This window comes from Triturus cristatus, chromosome 9 (assembly GCF_964204655.1).
Source record: "Triturus cristatus chromosome 9, aTriCri1.1, whole genome shotgun sequence".
Classification (NCBI taxonomy): domain Eukaryota; kingdom Metazoa; phylum Chordata; class Amphibia; order Caudata; family Salamandridae; genus Triturus; species Triturus cristatus.
Genome location: NC_140592.1, coordinates 29,850,053 through 29,870,338, shown reverse-complemented (window position 1 = coordinate 29,870,338; position 20,286 = coordinate 29,850,053). Strand labels below are relative to the sequence as shown.

Genomic DNA, 20,286 nt, shown 5'->3' with positions numbered 1-20,286 from the left:
GCGTTTCAAGCTCCGACAAGCGCGTCAAGGGGAGGCGGAGACCATTGACGTTTTCTACGCTGGTCTATGAAAGCTGGCAAGCTCCAGGACACTGCCCGACCAGTGGGAAGAAATTAGGGCGCAGATCGTCTGGGGATGCCATTCCGTAACACTGCGCCGTCTGATACTGCGCCAGCCAGGCATCAGTCTTGATGAGATCCTCGTGCTCGCCAGGTCCCACGAACTGTCCAATGCGCATGCGGACAAGATGGAAGCGGCTCTCAACCGGCCCACACCCCAAGGCGCAACTCCACGACCCCTGGTGGTCAAAGAAGAGAAAGTGGACGAGATTCAGAGATGGCCCACTCAAACACGAGGGTCCACTTGGCCTCCCCAGAAGAGCACAAGCGGCAATTGTGGTCTGGATCACCCTTCGGCAGGAAGATGCTTTGCGAGGGGAAAAACGTGCTCCCAGTGCGGAAAACGTAACCATTTTGCAAAAGTCTGCAGGAGCGGAAGAGGAAGGAGCAGTGCCCCAGGCTCATGCGGCCTCTCGACGGCAGCGAGGCAACTGAAGCTAGAGAACCCAGCGGAACAAACGGACAATACCCCACCAGGGTTTGGCGTGGGTGCTGATGACGATGAGGTGTTTTTCGTATCCTTTGTTGGCCGGGAAGGAACACGGCGACGACTGCCTCCCATGTGTACCGTCACTGTCGTGGGATCTCCTATGAGTGCCCTCAGACACCGGAGCGTCAGTAAACGTGATGGATAGTGACCAGTATGAGAAGCTATCGCCACGTCTGCCGCTCTTACCGTCCAAGGCAAGGATATACACGTACGATGGAAATGAGCCGCTTCCTCTACGAGGAGTCATGGAGGTCGAGATTGCCAGTGAGGGCCACCGTCTCAACACAAAGTTCCACGTTACTAAAGGAAAACAAGGCACTCTCCTAAGTTGCCACACTGTGGAGGACCTAGTGCTAGTGTTCTTTGCAAACCAGGTGTATGACTTACATGCTCGAGAGATGCTCAGAGAGTTTTCCATGCTGTTCGAGGGCCTCGGCTGCCTGAAGGGGAAGACGTTCAAGCTGCACATTGATCCAACGGCCCAGCCCATGGCCTTGAGGCATCTGCGGGTGCCATTTCACTTGCGGCTACAAGTGAAGGATGAGATGAAGAAGTTGGAAGTCCTAGGGGTGATAGAAAAAGTGTCGGGCCCCACACCGTGGGTGTCCCCGTTATTCGTGGCCCCGAAACCGAAACAACCAGGGGCCAATCGACTCTGTGTCGACATGCACCTACCAAATAAGGCCGTGAAGAGGGAACGTCATCTCACACCAACGATGGATGACATTGTGGCCGACCTGAACGGCGTCAAGTGGTTCATAAAACTTGACCTCAATGCCGGCTATCAACAGCTGAAGCTCCACCCAGACAGTAGGAACATCACAACGTTCTCCACTCATGTGGGTCTGCGTCGCTACAAGAGATTGAGCTTCGGCGTGTCGTCGGCTGCGGATGTGTTCCTAAAGCAATATGGGAGACCCTCACAGGACTGCATGGTGTGATAAACTTGAGTGATGACATCCTCGTATTCTCCAAGATGCTTGAGGAGCACAACGTACACCTCCGAGCCACACTTCAATGTCTGACAGACAATGGACTCACCTTACACAAAGCCAAGGGCTAATTTTATCAGGATTCGGTGGATTTCTGTGGGTACATCTTCTCCAGGGAAGGGCTGCGTGTTGACCCGACGAAAGCAGAGGCCATACGCTCTGCCCCGAGACTAACAACAGCCACAGAAGTCCAGAGTTTCCTCAGGATGGCCACGTACTGTGGCCGATTCATTCCCAACCTGGTGTCCCTGTCCGTGCCGCTCCAGGCTCTCACGAAGTCTGGTCAACAGTGGGTCTGGTCCGCAAGGGAAGATTTGGCATTTCAAGCTGTCAAGGAGGCCCTCATCGACGACAAAGTCATGCTATACTTCCGCCCACATTGTTGCACTGAAGTCGTGGTGGATGCGAGTCCCGTAGGACTGGACACAGTCCTGATGCATGAAACAGAGTCCAAAGAATGGGTTCCAACTGCATACGCCAGCCAGGTGTTGACTGCAACGGAAATGAGATATGCACAGCTAGAGCGTGAAGCGCTGGCCATCAAATGGGCATGCCAGCACTTTCATCTCTACGTATATGGACATGTGTTCAGGGTGGTCACGGACCATAAACCCCTGGTTCCCCTCTTCTCCGGCACGTCTTGGCTCGCCCCTCCTCGGATCGAGAGATGGGCAGTTCATCTGCAGGCCTATCACTTTGAGGTGATCTTCCATCCCGGAGTCAACAACCATGACGATTTCTTATCACGGCGCCCTTGCCCGCCAGTACAGTTCAATGCGCTGGTCAACGAAGACTACACTGAAGAATTTGTCCAGATGGTCTCCCTCGAAGCGTGCCCAGTCGCTTTCACGCTGGAAGATGTCGGAAGAGCTACCGAGTCAGACGAATGCCTTGCCAAGGTCAAGACCACGTTAGCTAACAGAAACTGGCGTCACTTCCTGGATGGTGTCAGCTCTTTGACTGCGGAGGAGAGGCTGTTCAGACAACAAGTGTGGAGAGTTCAGAGCGAACTCAGCGAAGGCCTTCATGGAGTCATACTACGAGGAACCACCCTAGTAATCCCGAGTAGTCTCCAAGAAGAAGTGGTCCATCTAGCGCATCAAGGGCACCAAGGAGTCTCGAAGACCAAGGCCAGGCTGAGGAGCAAAGTTTGGTTTCCCGGGATGGACGCCATGGTTGAGGAGGTCGTCCAATCATGCCATGACTACAGCATCACGGGTGGCAATCCGATGCCCCACCCATTAATCACGGAAGATCCGTGCCTGGAGCCGTGGTCCAAAGTGAGCATAGACTTCGGGTCATTCCCGGATGGACGGAGCACCCTGGTACTCATTGACTCCCACTCGAAATTCCCAGTGGTGGAAGTGGTATCATCGACAGCATTTCACCACATCAAGACCGCTCTTGGACACGCTCTCGCCATGATGAGACTGCCCGCGGAGGTTAGGTTAGACAACGGGCTGCCGTTTGACGGAAGAGAATTCCAGGAATATCTTGTATCCAGGGGCATCCGACACCAGAAGATCATGCCTCAGTGGCCCCAGGTGAACGGAGAGGTAGAGCAATTCATGCGAACAATGAACTGGGCCCTCAGAATCGGAGTGGAGAAAGGAGAAGACGCCAAGCAATGCCTCCTGCAGTTCCTCAGTGCGTATCACCAAACACCACACTGCACCACCCAGTGTGCACCGGCTCACCTGGTGTTTCGGAGGGCACCCAGAGACAGTGTTCCTGCGGACCCGTCGTGGAGTCCCCCAGTGCTGGCTAAAGAGGCCACCCAGAACTGAAGGAAAGCGTCCAATGACAAGGCGAGCCAAGCCCGGAGGGCACAACCAATGCACATTCAGGTTGGAGACCAAGTCATGGTGAAAGACCGTTACCCCAGTTGGAAGTATCGCACCCCATATGAGCCTGAGGTGTGGGAGGTCATCAATATGCATGGCACCATGGTATCGGCCATGCGTGGATTCGCGAAGTCACGAGGAACACTTCATGGTTCAAGAGGGTCGCGAGTGGACCACCACTGACCGACCATGTCTTGGAAGACCTTGAGGAAGGGGAAGGGGTGGTCTCCATAGACACCCATCCTGGCAGACCGGAACTATCCCAGAGCCAAACAGGAAAAGAGACAGCTGGGGCAGAAGAGCCACAGGGTTCTGGAGTTGTGTCATTCGAGTTAGAGAGAGATGCGGAGGGGTTAGAAGCGAAGAAGAACTCCCGGAGCCAGAGGTATGGTCTCCGGCCGAATCCAACCCCCAGGCAGAAACTGAGAGACTTTGCATGGTGCACAAAAAAAGACTGAACAGTGTCCCGAAAGGGTTTTCTTTGCATCTAAAAGATTGGAGGTATGTAGTGACGGAGCCACCCGGCCCATCCACGCAAGACACGCACACACGCACCCCGAGGGCGGGCTCACCCGAGGGTTTAAATAAAGGGGCTCTCGACCGCTCGGGTCTTGGCCCAGTGACGAACGAACGCATCAGTGTCAGTCATTGCCAATCACAAGTGCCTGTGGCCTACCTGGCGTATGTCTAGGCGCTACAAAACAGAGGATCCTTACCGTATACTTGCACAGGAACAGAGATGGTTGTTCCCAATGCCCCCTCCAGGATTCCCCAGAGACCGAATAATATCACGTCCCCAATCAACCCCAAAGGGGGAAGGGAGAGTGGACAAAATAACAAAGAAAGAAGAGACTAGTTCAGGATTTTTCGGATCTCCTCCACAACACCTTTTCTCGTCAGGCCATTCTATAGACTATCGCTTGAATGGTACCTGAGTAAACTAACAGAGCACAATTACTTAGCACCTAAGTCTACTCTATATCTTTCTAATAACTCTATAGGTATTTAGTTTGTAACCTTGGGAAGGAATGTACCCCTAAATCCTTTTGAACTAGCCTCTCTTCGTGTGGTTGGTGGTTGACTGCCTGGAATTCTCTTCCTTACTTGTTCTGCGCAGTTCTACCTAAGGTATATGAGCATTCAATGAATTATTCAGATTTGGCCTAACCTAATTATTAATATTATTATTATTCTATTTATCAGCTCACCTACCAGTATATTAAATGAAGTATCCTCTATTCTTCTCTAATTAATTGTGACAACTTGTGGTAAGAATTCGCCGTCTTTTCTTCACTAGGATTGGTTTAATGGCGTTATTGTTTTCTCAATAAGTTCTTGTCTCCTAGTTATTGCATTTATTCAATTATTTAATCTTGTTTTCTTTCTTTCTTTTAGCTTGGTACTTTAGCAGAGATTTCTCTATATTCAGGTAAGTCTTTTTTCTTATTTTCTGCGACTATGTTTTTACTATTTTTCTTTTAGCAATATTTTACCTGTATTATTCTTTCTACAATAAAACAATATGTAACTTAGCTTTCAAGGTTGACTCTGTTCTTCTTCTTTTGACCGCTAGAGTTAACTCCTGTCAAGAGTCGCTGAGACGGAGGAGTTACGTCATGAAGAATTCCTCACACAAGTCTTGTAATCTCCAGACTGGGAAAGAATATCGGGCAGGACCGAAGGTAACTATACTATAACACTCTAATATTTTAACTATAGACTAGGAATGATTATTGTTAGTGAAATTCTAAGATTTTCCTGGAACGCGTAAGTTCAGCTCCGAACTCGGGCGACGCTTCGGTGAAGTCAAATGTCACCAGCCGCCACTGCACAACCACAAATGCATGCAGTCTCTCTTACCTTGCAAAATACCCATACAGGGTGTCTTTACCAGATCTAAACTGCCCTACATTGCAAATGTGGGCCAACTTCTTAGCTACCTGGATCACTAATTAGGGCCACTTTGATTCTTGTTACCAGGCCTATTTTTGGTCTCAGTCCGACCCTAGTAATGAGAACAGTGAAAGTACACGAGTAGCCTGAAGCCCAAACACACGGCAACACAGAAGGATCAACCGTCGAACCGGTGACAACCACAAACAAGTGATGAGGAAAAGACCCTCCTAAGGATTACCATAAGATCACGAGGACCCCCATTGGCTAAAATCCCAGAGGGACAAGCAAAGTTAAAACAACAGAAGATCGCCAAAACGAGAAATCCAATGCTGAACATCTTAGCAAAAACTGCAACACAAATGAACCAAATAGAGACCTGGAACAAATTCACCAACTACAGGAAACAGAAGGAGTTCGACCAACACCACATGGAACCAAAACTGTTGCAACATTCAAGGGTTTCGGCTGGAAAAAACACGCGCCGGCGCCTGAACATCCTCTGATCTTAGGCAAATCACTTAAATTTCCTAGCATAAAAAAATGAATGTGAAGTTTTTTTATGTAAGTATTGCTCATGGAAAGCGGCCAATATTTTCTGGTCAGGTTGCGCTATATAAAAGTTAAAAAATAAATAAAAAGTAGTACCTCAATTTACAATGGGAGCAGCGGACGGACACTAATTAATTCAATTTGTAGTTCGACCCTGATCCACACAAACACGAGGAAGTCAAGCAGTAAGTGACGCCTCACAAGGGTTGCGAATTAGAAGGCAGCAAAGAAGAGTGATAAGGATGACAATGAATGTAAGTCAATTTTTTAGATGCAATAAGTCACTGCCGAGCAACAGCGCATGCGCGCAGGTTTGACCTAAAATAGGTTATTGCCAAGCGACCGTGCGCGTGCCCTGCCTGAAAGCTTGGCCTATAAAGAGGGCTAGTGTTACAGGTTATTCCCTATGGTACCTGTGGGTCAATCCACAGGATTTGATATGGAAAATCCACCTGTAGGTTATGTTTATCACCACTATAGGTTGTCAACCATGGTGCATGCCATTATCTTTGTAGGAAAGTAGGCTCTGCTCTTATGGTTACCCTGCTTTTTACGGGTGTCATTCTGTATTTATGACTAGTCTGACTGGGATCCTGCTAATACGGATCCCAGTCACTGTGCTCTCTCCCTAAACTGGACTATGGTAAGAACTCTGGCGCCTTCCTAATTGGCTACTGGTGTACCATTCTAAGTCCCTAGTATCTGGTACTAAGGTACCCAGGGCATTGGTACACAAGGGGTCTCCCATGGGCAGCAGCATGTATTATGCCGCCCTGAGAGACCCCTCAAACTGTGACTACAGGCCTGCCATTGCAGCCTGTACGAACTGGTGCTAGCACCACTCACCACAGATATGTTTCCTTACATCTGAGGTCACTAGACCTAAGACCTATAAGTCACCCCTAGAGCAGCACTTTCAATGCTGAAGGCAGGGTGCTTGGTTGTAAGTGTGAGGGGCCCTGCAGGTGAAGGACACCCCCTACAGACCCAGGAGTGTATTCTCCTGGCTTTGTAAACGTGGTCAACAATTTTATACATATAGTGGACAACAAGTCAATTATGAGATGTCTAACTATATACTGGCTGCACCAAAAATGGGCATGTCTGGTATCAAACATGTTGGAATCCTACCCCAACACTGAGTCCAGTGTTGGATGAAGGATCTTATGTACTGGGGGCTCCCATAGGGAGCCTTGTCCTGTATTCCCGGGTACCTGCATTTCAGGGTCTAACAGCAAGCTAGTGCTGATGCCGACCACAGACACGAATGTGCCCTTTTGCTGCTGAGCCAGGCTCGAGCAGGGGAAGGCAGAACAATAGGTTTCCTGTCATTGTAATGTCCTCCCAGACAGGACATCGTGTATTAGGCTGGGGTGGGGGTGCTTGCCAGTGCCACCAGACTGCTTTGAAGGGCACATTTGGTGTCCTCCTTGCATACTCCAGTTGAAACCAACAAGGCGATTGGTGATTGCTCGAGTCTGATGCTCCGTGACCCTGCGATCCTGATCCAATGTGCCACCGGAGCACCCACTTCTGCTGCTAGTAAGCAGTGGAAGCTGCGGAAGCTGTGGGAGCTGCGGGAACTGGGATGTGCCACGGAGCACTGGAGCAACCCCTGCTGCTGCTGCTGGGAAGCCGCGGAAAGCCGCGGGAGCCATGAAGTGCAGCAAAGTAGGACAGCGGGGCAGTAAGCGGCAAGCGGTATGCGGCGGTAGAATTATTGGCGGGGGCGTCCCAGTGGGGCGCCACGCCGAGCCCCGGAGTCTCCAGCGTAGGGGCGGAATCCGGGCACAGCTCTTGGAGGAGTAAGGGAGCGACCAGCTCTCACCTCTGTACCCTGCCCAGCTGACATTTCCTTCCATCTTTCACCCAGCCCAAGCAGAAGTTACGCAGGCTGGTGTATCAAACCAGGACCCTACCGGGACCAACCGGTCACCCGCCTAAACTATCACTGGGGCAGTGAGGGCAACAAGGCACAAAGCCAGCAGTTAAGTGCGGTGACCAAGGTACTTTCAGGGCTTCTCCAGGCACCAGCAGCAGCTATCCGCCATCGTCATCAGCAGCTAGCTACCAGCACAACAAGCTCAGTGAGTGCTTAAGCCGTACTCTGCTCTCGCAGAGAGTGAGCTCCGGCAAGCAGCAGAGGCGGCACGGTCAGGCCCGAGTGCGGCCTGCAGCATGGCCGGTTGTGCCGCACTTGCCAGTGCTTCCACCTGCAATGCATCTGCTTGGAGTATTCACAGGCAGCTCTCACCATCACTCCACCAGACTGCCTGCTGAAGATAAAAGGGCCAGGAGGGGCCATCATCTGCCAGGCAGCAGGGGCTGCGAGGGGCTGGAACAAGCACAACTAAGTAGCATCAACAAGCCGTGGTCACAGTGCAACAGCCCTGCGTGTAAATACCCCCAGCGTCTCAGCTCTCCAATACCTCAAAAACGCTGTAAAAATTTGTGAAACCCGCATAACCCCTCAAATCCCAGAAAGTATTGAAACTTCCCTCAAAGAGGAACAAGAACAAATCACTAATGAGGCTGCTCAGCCACAAGAGGCACAAGCCCCACAGTAATCACGTCACTTAAGTCTGGAGACAGATCCGGACATTCCGAGCACCCCAAGCAGTCCATACGGGGCAGGGAAATCACGAGGTGAAGACAACAGAGCAGCACAGACGAAATATTTAATTTTTGGAACCCTCGGAAATGCATTCACTTTATCCTCCAATTTTCCAGTAGGAATCACAAGGGTGCAAGAAATGGAAGGCTCAGAGGATTCCAACAAAGAAACAGCCAACATCGCGGGTTACTTAACGGCCAAACAAGAGAGGCATGATCTTGCACTCACCTCAAACTCAAGGCAGGCTGAGGCCAACCCCACGACTCAAAGCCGTCTTCAAGATGTGAACCGGTTAGATACAGAAAGGCTCTGGTCTTCTTTATTGGACACTATGCAGCTATCTATCAAATCAATGCAGTACCATTCTGACAAGATGGATATTCAACTATCCATCCTTAATTCGGTGGCCATCCATGTAGCAAACTTGGACAATAGACTATCAGACATGACCAACTTGATCCAAAGGGTTCAGGAAGAAACACAATTGACGCAAACACACTGTACCTGTTTTTCCATAATAGACAAACTGTCTACTCTCCCAGTGGTGATGCGGGAGCTTCTACGAGACATCAAGAAATTATCGATTATACCAAGTCCAAATTCTCAAGAGGCCCAAACACACGGCAACACAGAAGGATCAACCGTCGAACCGGTGACAACCACAAACAAGTGATGAGGAAAAGACCCTCCTAAGGATTACCATAAGATCACGAGGACCCCCATTGGCTAAAATCCCAGAGGGACAAGCAAAGTTAAAACAACAGAAGATCGACAAAACGAGAAATCCAATGCTGAACATCTTAGCAAAAACTGCAACACAAATGAACCAAATAGAGACCTAGAACAAATTCACGAACTTGAAGTTGGTGGTAATTTGCGATTTCTGAAGGAGAAATAGCACAACTTGGGTGCTTGTTACATAACATTTAAGGAATCGCAATTTGCGATTCCTTAAATGCTTACGCAAAATTAAGAAATCGCAAAATTAGCGATTCCTTAATAATGCGATGCGAAAATGGCTCATACAACGCATTTTGTGATTTTGTATTCGCAAACGCTGTTTTTTTTGCAAAATCGTTTGATACATATGTCCCTTAAAGGCACTCATTGCCAAGTACATGGCAACAGGCACTTTATGAGTCTGCAACACGCAAACTTGCCGAAAACCTGTTTAAGCTTAATAATGACAAGGCACATTTACAACGTTACATTTTTAAATTCATCGGTACAGTCGTTTAAAAATTCAAGAGCCCTAATGCATTTATCTTCATGCACAATGTACCAGGCACTTAATGAGACCGTAATATGCTGACTTGTCAAAAGTCGTCCAAGTTCAACAACTCTGCCTGTTAACTTAAACCAAGAAAGCACTCAGGATTCAAGTCTTCGGAACTAAGTAATATGTTTACAACTGCCATTCCACAGAAATTTTGAGATTGTTCAGCTCGAGTGGAATTTTTTACGCTTGATTGTAATATTGATGCTCCGGCTTTTTAAAAAATTTTTTTTAATTGCCTGGCATTAACCAACAGTCAGTTGTTTTAAGCTATGTTTTTCGATCCTGCAATTATGGATTTTGCTGTATTTCTGTCTTTAATGTGCAAAAGCGAAACTTGTTTTTTAAAATTTATTTAAGTATGACATTGACTAAGAATCAGATGTTTTTTTCAAGTTGCGCTTTTAAACTTGTAAACAAGGATTTCTGATCTATCATGCCAATTTAGAGAATATTGTAAAGGTTTTTATTAACTTATACAAAATAAACTACTTACTTACTTACTCTAGTTGAAACCAGGTCAGGCAGCCGTTAGGTCCCGCTCTGGTGCGAAACTGAACAAAGGACATGGGAGTATCCTCCCCTCTGTCTAGCCCCTCCCCTGGGAGGGATCCCTGGATCATCCCCACACTTTCCTTGGGGTATGTAAGGGCTCACCTGTGGGTGGCTCTTCAGATTCATCGTGGGACAAGATTCAGATTCGAAACCACTTCACCTTCAACTGTCTGGGCACTTTGGCCTTCGTTTGACTTTGCCTTGGGAACCGAGACTGCATCTGGAAGACACCTGCTGCTCCTGGTCTTGCCGTCCTGCCTGTCTTCTGCATCATCTGTGCCTGTGCTTCTTCTTTTTGGTTCCTCTCCAGGCCTTTGGGCATCAAAGACACCAGAAGGACTCTTCCTTGGAGAGAAGCAGCCACTCCTCTGCATCTGCAGGCACCGCAACAAAGCTGACCGGTCTGCTGCTCCTGAGCTTCCACGGACTCTGAAAGGTTTAGCAACACAGGTGCGGTTCTGCAACTCCCTCGAGGCCTACACTGTCTTCTCAGCAAGTTAGAAGCCAGTATCCTCTGTTAGAACTGCTCGAGCAATACCCCTGTGCAACGCATTGTCTTGCATTTGCCAAGACTTGTTGACTCTCATCTCCAGAGATCTTGGGGCTCCAAGAAGCTCCAGCCTCCAGCATTGCCTCCTACCAAGACCTTCATCCTCACCACATTCTCTGCACCGTGGGCTTGCCTTCTTGGTGAGCTGCTCGAGGTCCTCTTATGATTCCTGTGCCTTTGGCCTGTGTGTCCTCTAGAGGGTCTTTTTTGACTCCAGTGGGCTCCCCTGCTTCCTCAAGGCCTGATGCTTGCTCAGGGCCTGCTCAGACTCTCCTGCAATTGATGAGACCCGTGGACCTTGCTGGTCCCGACACTGCACCTTCTTCGCTTTCCTCGTCTGTTGCTGCTGCCAAGGCCTCTTGGTGCTCCTGCTGGACACTGACCCCCTGGTTCTCAACTTCCGATGTGGGTCAGCTCGTGAAGGGCTCCTGGTCTTCCACAGTGATGCCTGGTCCTCACAGCTGCAGCGACAACGTCACCATCAACTCTCATGCATCGGTGGTCAATGCTCTTCTGTGCTTCCTGGCACTCCAGCGTGACATAGGCTCTGTCCCCTCTGCTTGCAGGTACTCCTCTTAAGGAATCCAACCTTGGATTCCACTGGACTCTTTCACCTTTCACCTAAGCCCGTCTGCGCCCATCCGCGCCCGGACCGCGCCCAGTGCCAGGACCCCTGTCCCCCACAGACGGAAGACGACCCGATTGTCCTACAACGCCACCGAACTCAGCGCACTCAACACCGGCGGCATCCCTGGATGTTACCGAGCCACCCCGAAGCACACCCACGGACCCTTCAGCTGCCACGCCTGCAAGTTCACCTGCATCCGGACCTGCCCCACACCAGCACCCGCCAAGCCGAACACCAGCAGCAACCACCTCAAGTGCATCCTGCTCAACCCCCGCTCCGTCCACAGGCACGCCATCGAACTCTGGAACCTCCTCGACACCACAGCTCCTGACGTTGCCTTCCTCACGGAAACCTGGATGAACGACTCCTCAGCACCCGACATCGCCATCGCCATCCCAGAGGGATACAAGATCACCCGGAGAGACCGCGACAACCAGACTGGAGGAGGCATCGCCATCATCCACAGGGACACCATCCACATCTCGACCAACACCGACGACACCCTGAAAACAGCCGAACACCTGCACTTCCAGATCCACACCGACCTGAAGACCACCCTCAGGGGGACCCTGATCTACCGACCCCCGGGATCACGCACACAATTCAGCGAGGACATCGCCGACTTCGTCAGCCCGCATGCCCTCCCCTCCGCTGACTACATCCTCCTGGGGGACCTCAACTTCCACCTGGAGAACAACAACGACCGCAACACCACCACCCTGCTCGACAACCTCGCCAACCTCGGACTCAAGCAGCTGGTATCCACCCCCACCCACCTCGCCGTACAGACACTCGACGCAGTCTTTTCATCAAGCAAAGACATCGCCTTCAACCACGCCACTGGACTCCACTGGACGGACCACAGCTGCGTCCACTTCAACTTCCAAAGAACGACGATCCACCACCACCAGCAACCGGTTGCTCGAAGAAGCCGGAACAAGATCTCAGCCGACCAGCTCGCCGCTTCCCTGAGCCAGCACCCCCCCGCCAGCTCAGCGAACCCCAGCCAGGCCGCCGACAACCTCACGAAGTGGATCAACAAAAGCGCGGACGAACTCGCCCCACTGAGGACCCCGCCTAGCAGACCCGGCAGCAAGAAGGCCCCATGGTTCACCGACGAACTCAAGAGCTCCAAGAAGAACTGCCGAGCCCTCGAGAAAGCCTGGAGAAGAGAACCAACACCGGACAACACGACCGCCCTCAAGCTGGCCACCCGGAAGCACCACCAACTGATCCGCTCCACCAAGAAAACTGCATTCAAGGACCGGCTGGACAACAACGCACACAATTGCAAGGAACTCTTCAACATCGTCAAAGAGCTCTCCAACCCCAACGCCGGAAACAACGACATCACCCCATCGCAAGACCTCTGCAATTCCCTCGCCTCCTACTTCCACAACAAGATCGCGGACATACACAACAGCTTCAGCACTCAACCGACGCACGCCACAACCGAACCACCGCCCCCCACCACCACCCTCCGCGCCTGGACTCCGATCAACACCGAAGACACCATTCGCATGATGAACTCCATCCACTCCGGATCTCCGACCGACCCCTGCCCTCACCACGTCTTCAACAAGGCCGACGCGGTCATCGCACCCCACCTACGGGACATCATCAACACCTCCTTCGACACCGCCACCTTCCCGGAGAGCTGGAAGAACGCCGAACTCAGCGCCCTTCTAAAGAAACCTACAGCGGACCCCACCGAACTCAAGAATTACCGCCCCAGCTCGCTCCTCCCGTTCCCAGCCAAAGTCATAGAGAAGACCGTCAACAAGCAGCTGGCCGCCTTCCTCGAGACAAATGGATCCCTCGACCCCTCCCAGTCTGGCTTCCGAGCCAACCACAGCACCGAAACCGCCCTCATCGCTGCCACCGATGACATCCGAGCCCTGATGGACAACGGAGAAACAGCGGCCCTCATCCTCCTAGACCTCTCCGCGGCATTCGACACTGTCTGCCACCGCACCCTAGTGCAGCGCCTCAGCAACGTCGGAATCCAGGAGAAGGCACTGGAATGGATCATCTCCTTCCTCGACGGAAGAACACAGAGAGTCCGTCTACCACCGTACAAGTCAGAGGCCACTGAAGTCATCTGCGGCGTCCCTCAAGGATCCTCGCTGAGCCCCACCCTCTTCAACGTCTACATGAGTCCCCTCGCGGCCATCGCACGCCAACACAACCTCAACATCATCTCCTACGCCGACGACACCCAGCTGATCCTCTCCCTGACCAACGACCCCGCCGCCGCCAGAGCCAACCTTCACGAAGGGATGAAAGACGTAGCCGAGTGGATGACGACCAGCCGCCTGAAACTGAACTCAGACAAGATGGAAGTCCTCATCCTGGGCTCCTCGCCCTCCGCCTGGGACGACTCCTGGTGGCCCCCCGCCCTGGGCTGCGCACCCAAACCGACAGACCACGCACGCAACCTGGGCTTCATCCTGGACTCCTCCCTCTCCATGACCAGACAAGTCAACGCCGTCTCCTCGTCATGCTTCTACATCCTGCGCATGCTACGGAAGATCTTCCGGTGGATCCCCACCGAGACCAGAAAGACGGTCACCCAGGCCCTCGTCACCAGCCGACTGGACTACGGCAACGCCCTCTACGCCGGAACCACCGCCAAGCTCCAGAAGAGACTCCAGCGGATCCAGAACGCCTCAGCCAGACTCATCCTCGACATCCCACGTCACAGCCACATCTCCGGACATCTGAAAGACCTGCATTGGCTCCCCGTCAACAAAAGAATCACCTTCCGCCTCCTCACCCACGCACACAAAGCCCTACACGATCAAGGCCCGAGCTACCTCAACAACCGCATCAACTTCTACGCTCCCAAACGACATCTCCGATCAGCCAGCCACGCCCTCGCCGCCGTCCCCCGTATCCGAAGAACGACAACAGGAGGAAGATCCTTCTCCTACCTGGCCGCCAAGACTTGGAACTCCCTCCCGACCGACCTGCGCCTGACCCAAGACCACCTCTCCTTCAGGAAGAAGCTCAAGACCTGGCTATTCGAGCAGTAGCGGCACTCCCCCCCCCCCCCCCTAGCGCCTTGAGACCCTCCGGGTAGGTAGCGCGCTATATAAATGTCTGTGATTGACCTTCTTCGCCAGCGGCATCTTCACTGAAGCCCTCAATTGTGGTCTACGGCGGTTTCTGACGTCAATTCACACCTATGCACCCGGCTTCCCGGATATAGGTATACTGGTTCCTGGGGTATCCACGGAAGGGGTGACTCTCCAAACTTCCATCTTCCAAGGGGTTTCTTCAGGGTCCTCTGGGAAGGGTCCTTCTGCTTCGCAACTGCGACTTTACCATTGACTTGCATTGAGTACGCGGTCATGTTTCCTGGGTACTTACTTTAGGTGGGTCCTTTGGGTTCCCAACTCTTCTAAGTCTTTTGGGTCCAGTCTCGACTTCGGTCGTGGTTCGCATTCCACTTTCTTAGTATATGATTTGGTCTCCCCCGGAGACCACTGTGTATTTGTGCTACTTAGCTGTTCTATTATTGAAATATTGCATGTATTGTGTTCATATCTGCGGGTAGGAGATATACCAATGTGTTAGTGAGTGTTTATAATGAATACCAATTTTTATAACTACACTGTGCCGTTCTTTTTCGTTTAACCTACGCTACATGATTAGTTCTGGTAAAACAAGCTGCTTAACACTCCTTCTGGACTAAGCCTGAAGGCTTCTCTCCACAGCTACCACTTAGAGTGCTTTCTATGGTAGTCTAAGACCACTAAAATCACCATAAGGGTTGTCAGGATTAGAGCAAGGTGCTTCACTTAGATAAATGTGCAGCATATACTAAGCCAGCCTCCTTCAAAGTTTGTGTTGTATCTTGTCCAATATTACCATACCAGATTGAGATCTATAAATGACATTATTATTACTTTGTTTTCACTAGTGTGAAACTACTTTGTTACTCTTAATGTGAGGGTAAGTAGAGACGAATGAAGAATGTTCTACACTTGCATGACCACGTTTGCTCTGGTACTGAAACATAGTACACTGTTGGGGTGTTATTGAGATTTGCATCAAACGAAGAACAGGAAAACTAAAATCTTTGTCTCGATATGTTTCCCGCACCAACCCCACCCACTTTTTCAATATTTCATGTTTGCCTCACTGTAAACAGGACCAAAATGTAATGTGTCAAGGCATTGTTGACATGCCAAAGGCCTCAGGCACCCTAAACCTGGGCCCTAAGGCTGGGGATGGGCCTGTAACTATGTTTGCACTGCTACTTTGGTGGATGGTATAATGGGTGCTGCTGTTCACATATTACATTTAACTTCCAGGCTCTGGGTGCAACTTTCTGCACCATACACCAGCGACTTCTAGGCAAGTTGAAACATGGTTAAAGGGGGAGCATCTTGGTTAACAGAGGTGTAGTGCAGAGTGCTAAAGCCTTGATGCTGAGGATACAGGATGCTGAAGCATGGATTGGGGTGTATTGGAGCGGGGAAGATTGGGGTGGAGTGGGGTAGATTCTGGTAGGGTGGAGTGGGGGAGAGTGGGATAGATTGGGGTGTGGTAGATTGGGGTAGGATGGAGTGGGGTAGATTAGAGTGGGTTGGATTGAACTAAAGTTGGGTAGATTGTATTGGAGTGGGATTCATTGGGGTAGAGTGGGGTGGGGTAGATTAGGGTAGACTGGAGTGGATTGGGGTAGATTGTAGTGTTGTAGGAATTCTGCACATACACAGAACTATGCGAGGAATGTGGGACCCCGGTATACAGGGGCTATGCTTTCCTACAGCCTTGGTACCCACGAGCCCAAGTCCGGCAAGCTATAGTGACCCACTTGCTCTCCTACACACAAATGGAGAAACAAGTGATAAGACAACCCAGAACACAACACTCCCCCGATCTCACAGGAATCAGGGTAACAAGACCTCACCTTTTCGCTCGCACTCTCGTTCCTGTCCACAACAAGATATTGACAGAGTCACTGAGGTAGTTTAAAATATTTATTTCCACTAACGTGATGCAGTACACGAGCCACTACTAAAGTAATAATGCATAATACAATTATCGTCAGCATTGCAGCAAGTTCATACATTATAAAAGGAGAAGTCATTTTATAAAGACATTGGAGGCAGGGTTATAACACCGATCCTCTCTCCCCGCGGACTGAAATATAAGATTAAATTATAGAAGGTCTCTGAGTTTTATCAACAGACCCCATACCTTTAGGACATAGATACCATTTGTACATCACAGCTTCGTGTTGCTCCTCTCTCTCAAAAGGTCACTCTCCAAGTGTGTCTGTGTGTAACATGCATTCCAATAATATCAAAGATGCGCGTGTTCCACAAACAGCAGCTGCAGGCTATATTTCGTGTATGTGCTAGGACCTGACCGGAGCAGAATAACAAGGGGCATTGTTGATCGACCTTGCTTACAATGTTCAGGCTAAACTCCAGGAATAAGCAGAGAATGAACGCAGCGAGCAGTTCTCATGTGCACAGCGAAAACAGTCTTGCATAAGAGTACGCACCTAGTAACGTGCTCCAAAGCAGCATCATGGCACCTGGGCTCATGCTGACCTAAAGATGGCAACAGGGCCCCTGTAACCATATGACAGTAGGGGAGTGGGGTTGATTGGATCAGGGTAGATTACTAAGCAGCAACGGCCCCCCCAGAACATGCACTGTGACAGCATTCTTGATTATAGTTTGAACCACATGAAATGTCCATGTCCCATAGATGCAGTTGGTCCTACAACAGGGCGCTTTCCAACAGCATTGTTGTTTCCAGCCAGTGCAACGCAATCTCTATGATGGGTTTTGAAATGGGAAGGGTCGGACTGACCTGCAGGGCAGTCAGGCATGCCTGATAGTGGTGTTATAGGTGAGTGAGGGGATGCTTTTTGGCTAATTATGGGCCTGTTTTAGGGCCTGGTGGGCCGGTTTTTTGTGTTGACTTCCCTGATATTACCACAGCATTGCCTGCAACAAACACAAATGCATGCAGTCTTTCGTACCTTGCAATATACCCATACAGGGTGTCTTTACATGTTCAAAACTGGCCTAAATTGCAAACATGGGCCACTTTTTTTGCTACCTGGATCCCTAATCAGGGACACTTTTATTTTTGTGGCTGGGCCTATTTTTTGTCCCAATTCGAACCTGGTAAAAGGAACAGTGAAAGTACACAGGTAGCTTGTTTACTGATGCTGGCTGTAAAAAGCCCCCCCTGAAGCCCACCCACAGTGGTGCATTAATGGATCAACAATTGCAACATTGAAGGGCTTCGGCTGGAAAGAACAAGCGGTGTCGCCTCTACAATCTGTGATTCTGAGGAAATCACGTAATCTCCCGGCATAAACAAATGATTGTGAGCTTGTGTTACATAACTGGTGGTTACACAAGGTCCCTCAGTACATCTTTCACTCTACGTATCGGAGGGTCCCGCCCCCTTCCGGTATCGGAGGGTCCGCACGCTTCCTGTATCCTGAGGAGCCCTGTATTGGCCACTGGGGAACGGCTTGTGGTGTCGCCGGCCCCCGAGAGTGGTTTTGCTGGACCTGTGGAATTGTCAGCGGTGCTCCGGGTGCCCTGTTGGTGCCCTGTTGGACTGGCCTGTGAGGGATTGAGCCCCGGGGACGGTATCAAGTGAGTCCCCGGCTGTGTTGTGGCCTATGCGCTGCTCCCTGCTCCCTAGCCTGACCTACGGACCCCCTCTTTGTAAAATCGGACTTCTGTGCACACTGAGTCAGGCAGACAAACTCCTCCCCACACACCAGACCTGCCAGCTGAGGGGGAACCGGGGTAACAAAGCCGTGCTGGGGGCGCCATCGGTGCCGAGAGGGGGCAGCACGGTGCGTTGATACCCACGCACCCACGCAGCCTGAGTAACTTGAGGGGGGGCCAAAGGAAGGATTATTTTACCGCTGAGGCAAGCACCGAAGGAGTTCCAGAGGATATAGGGACTGCGAGGACCACAGGCCAGTGCGAGGAGCTCCTGACGCATCTGGCCTGCTACACGCCCTCTTCCCGCCCACATCTCTTATTTATTTTACCGCTGAGGGAAACGCCGAAGGAGTTCCGGTGGGCATAGGGACTGCGAGGACCACAGGCCAGTGCGAGGAACATTGACGCATCTGGCCTGCTACACGCCCTCTTCCCGCCCACATCTCCTATTTAATCCATCAGCCGCTCGCGCGGGACGCGCGCAGGACCAAGCCCGGGCAAAGGCCGTTGGAGGCCGTTGGAGGCTGGGTCGGATTGGGTCACTTTCCTAAACGCCCTACCTTCAAGGTTGCCTCTACAGTTCCGCTTGGTTGTCAAGAAGTTTGGATTCAATAAAATGGCCACTAGAGAAACTAGAAGTAAGACTGTTTCCATGGTTTCAGGTACTTTGGATAATTTTCTGGTTAAGGCTAATACAGTGGTCAATAAGAGACTCCCTGTGTTGGGAAAGCAAATTGCGGAGGGTTTGGAAAACTCGCATCTGGCTTTATCAGGGACACCGTCGACTGTTGGATCATCGCTACTACTTGATGCCACGCACTTATCGCTCATGGACAGCATTGATCAAACCATAGAGTCGGTCCTACACCAAATAAGGTCACCATCTAATTCTCACAGGGACAGAGACTCAGTACGTATTATTGATGAGGTGGAACCCCCCCCCATTGCTGAGTTAGTGCCATCTAGGGCTCTGGGGTTCGGTGCCACACCAGTGGAATGTATGGGACATAGAGAAGACGCTTCCCCGAAAAGGAAGAGATCTAGGAAGTCCAAAGGCGCCAAAAGGGCTAAAGTTGATCCCATAATGAATGTTACTGTAGATAGCCCGGATACCCCCATAACATCCACCATGGGGAATGACACGGAAACGGTGAGGACCCCCCCCCCCCCACCTCCATACCCATGCACACCGGCCCATTTATTTTTGGTGGTGCTGCCCCCAACATCTCAGAGCACATTATCCGCTCATTTACTGGTATCCTCAAAAGCCTGCTGGAGTCTCTCTCCCTCAAATTAGACTCTATAGAGGCCAGACTTCTAGCTATAGAAAGATTAGGTAGTGGGGGTAGTGGGGGTAGTGATCAGCTAGGGCCAAGAGCAAGTACACACGGAGCCCATGGGACAAATGCTGGGACTCCTCACACCTCAACTGATTCAATCACTGTGGCTCCTATTTTACCAACAGCTACCTCCCGGGAAAACACCACTATAGTCCCCTTGCCACAACTTGCCCCTGTACCTCTTCCTAGGCAACTGCCTCCGGCACCAACTGCCAGGAGGTCGACGCCGTCTGCTCCGGCCTCTACACCAGGCCAGGAGAGACCAGCAAATGACACAGTTAACTGCCCATTCCGGGCAGTTAGCCCTCATAACTGGCGAAAAACAGTTAACTTGCTCCCAGAGGCGGCAGCCTACACTGTGATTTTGAAGGGGGTACCAGAGCTCTCCGGCAACGTGGTGGAATCCTATGATTCCCTACGTAATAAGGTTACTAGCTGGTTAAACATCCAAAGGCCTCTACCACCTAATCTAAGAGGAGAAATTCTTATGGTTAGAATGGTTCCATGGGTCGGGGACACCGTCAAGAAAAGTGTGGGGGATTGTATAATTGTAAGCTTTAAGAGTCCGCAGGTTGCGCCTTATATTTGTAATTGGCTTGGGAGTGTAGGAGCCACATCCATCGAATTGGTCCATCTGTCATATTTTTACCCCAACGCACGTGACTTGACTACGATGAGGGACGATGGCTGGACAAGGGTGGGATCTGCTGTTGATGG

The 20,286-nt window shown here is 51.0% G+C and overlaps 1 long non-coding RNA gene across 1 annotated transcript in view; it reads left to right on the top strand.

Moving 5' to 3' along the window:
- Positions 1-20,286, top strand: part of LOC146797307 (uncharacterized) — a 496,953-nt gene that overhangs the window by 425,454 nt on the left and 51,213 nt on the right. Inside the window, exons 2-3 of the long non-coding RNA XR_014968466.1 lie at positions 4,841-4,874; positions 5,019-5,127. This is a non-coding gene — a long non-coding RNA (uncharacterized LOC146797307). The remainder of the gene's footprint in view (positions 1-4,840; positions 4,875-5,018; positions 5,128-20,286) is intronic.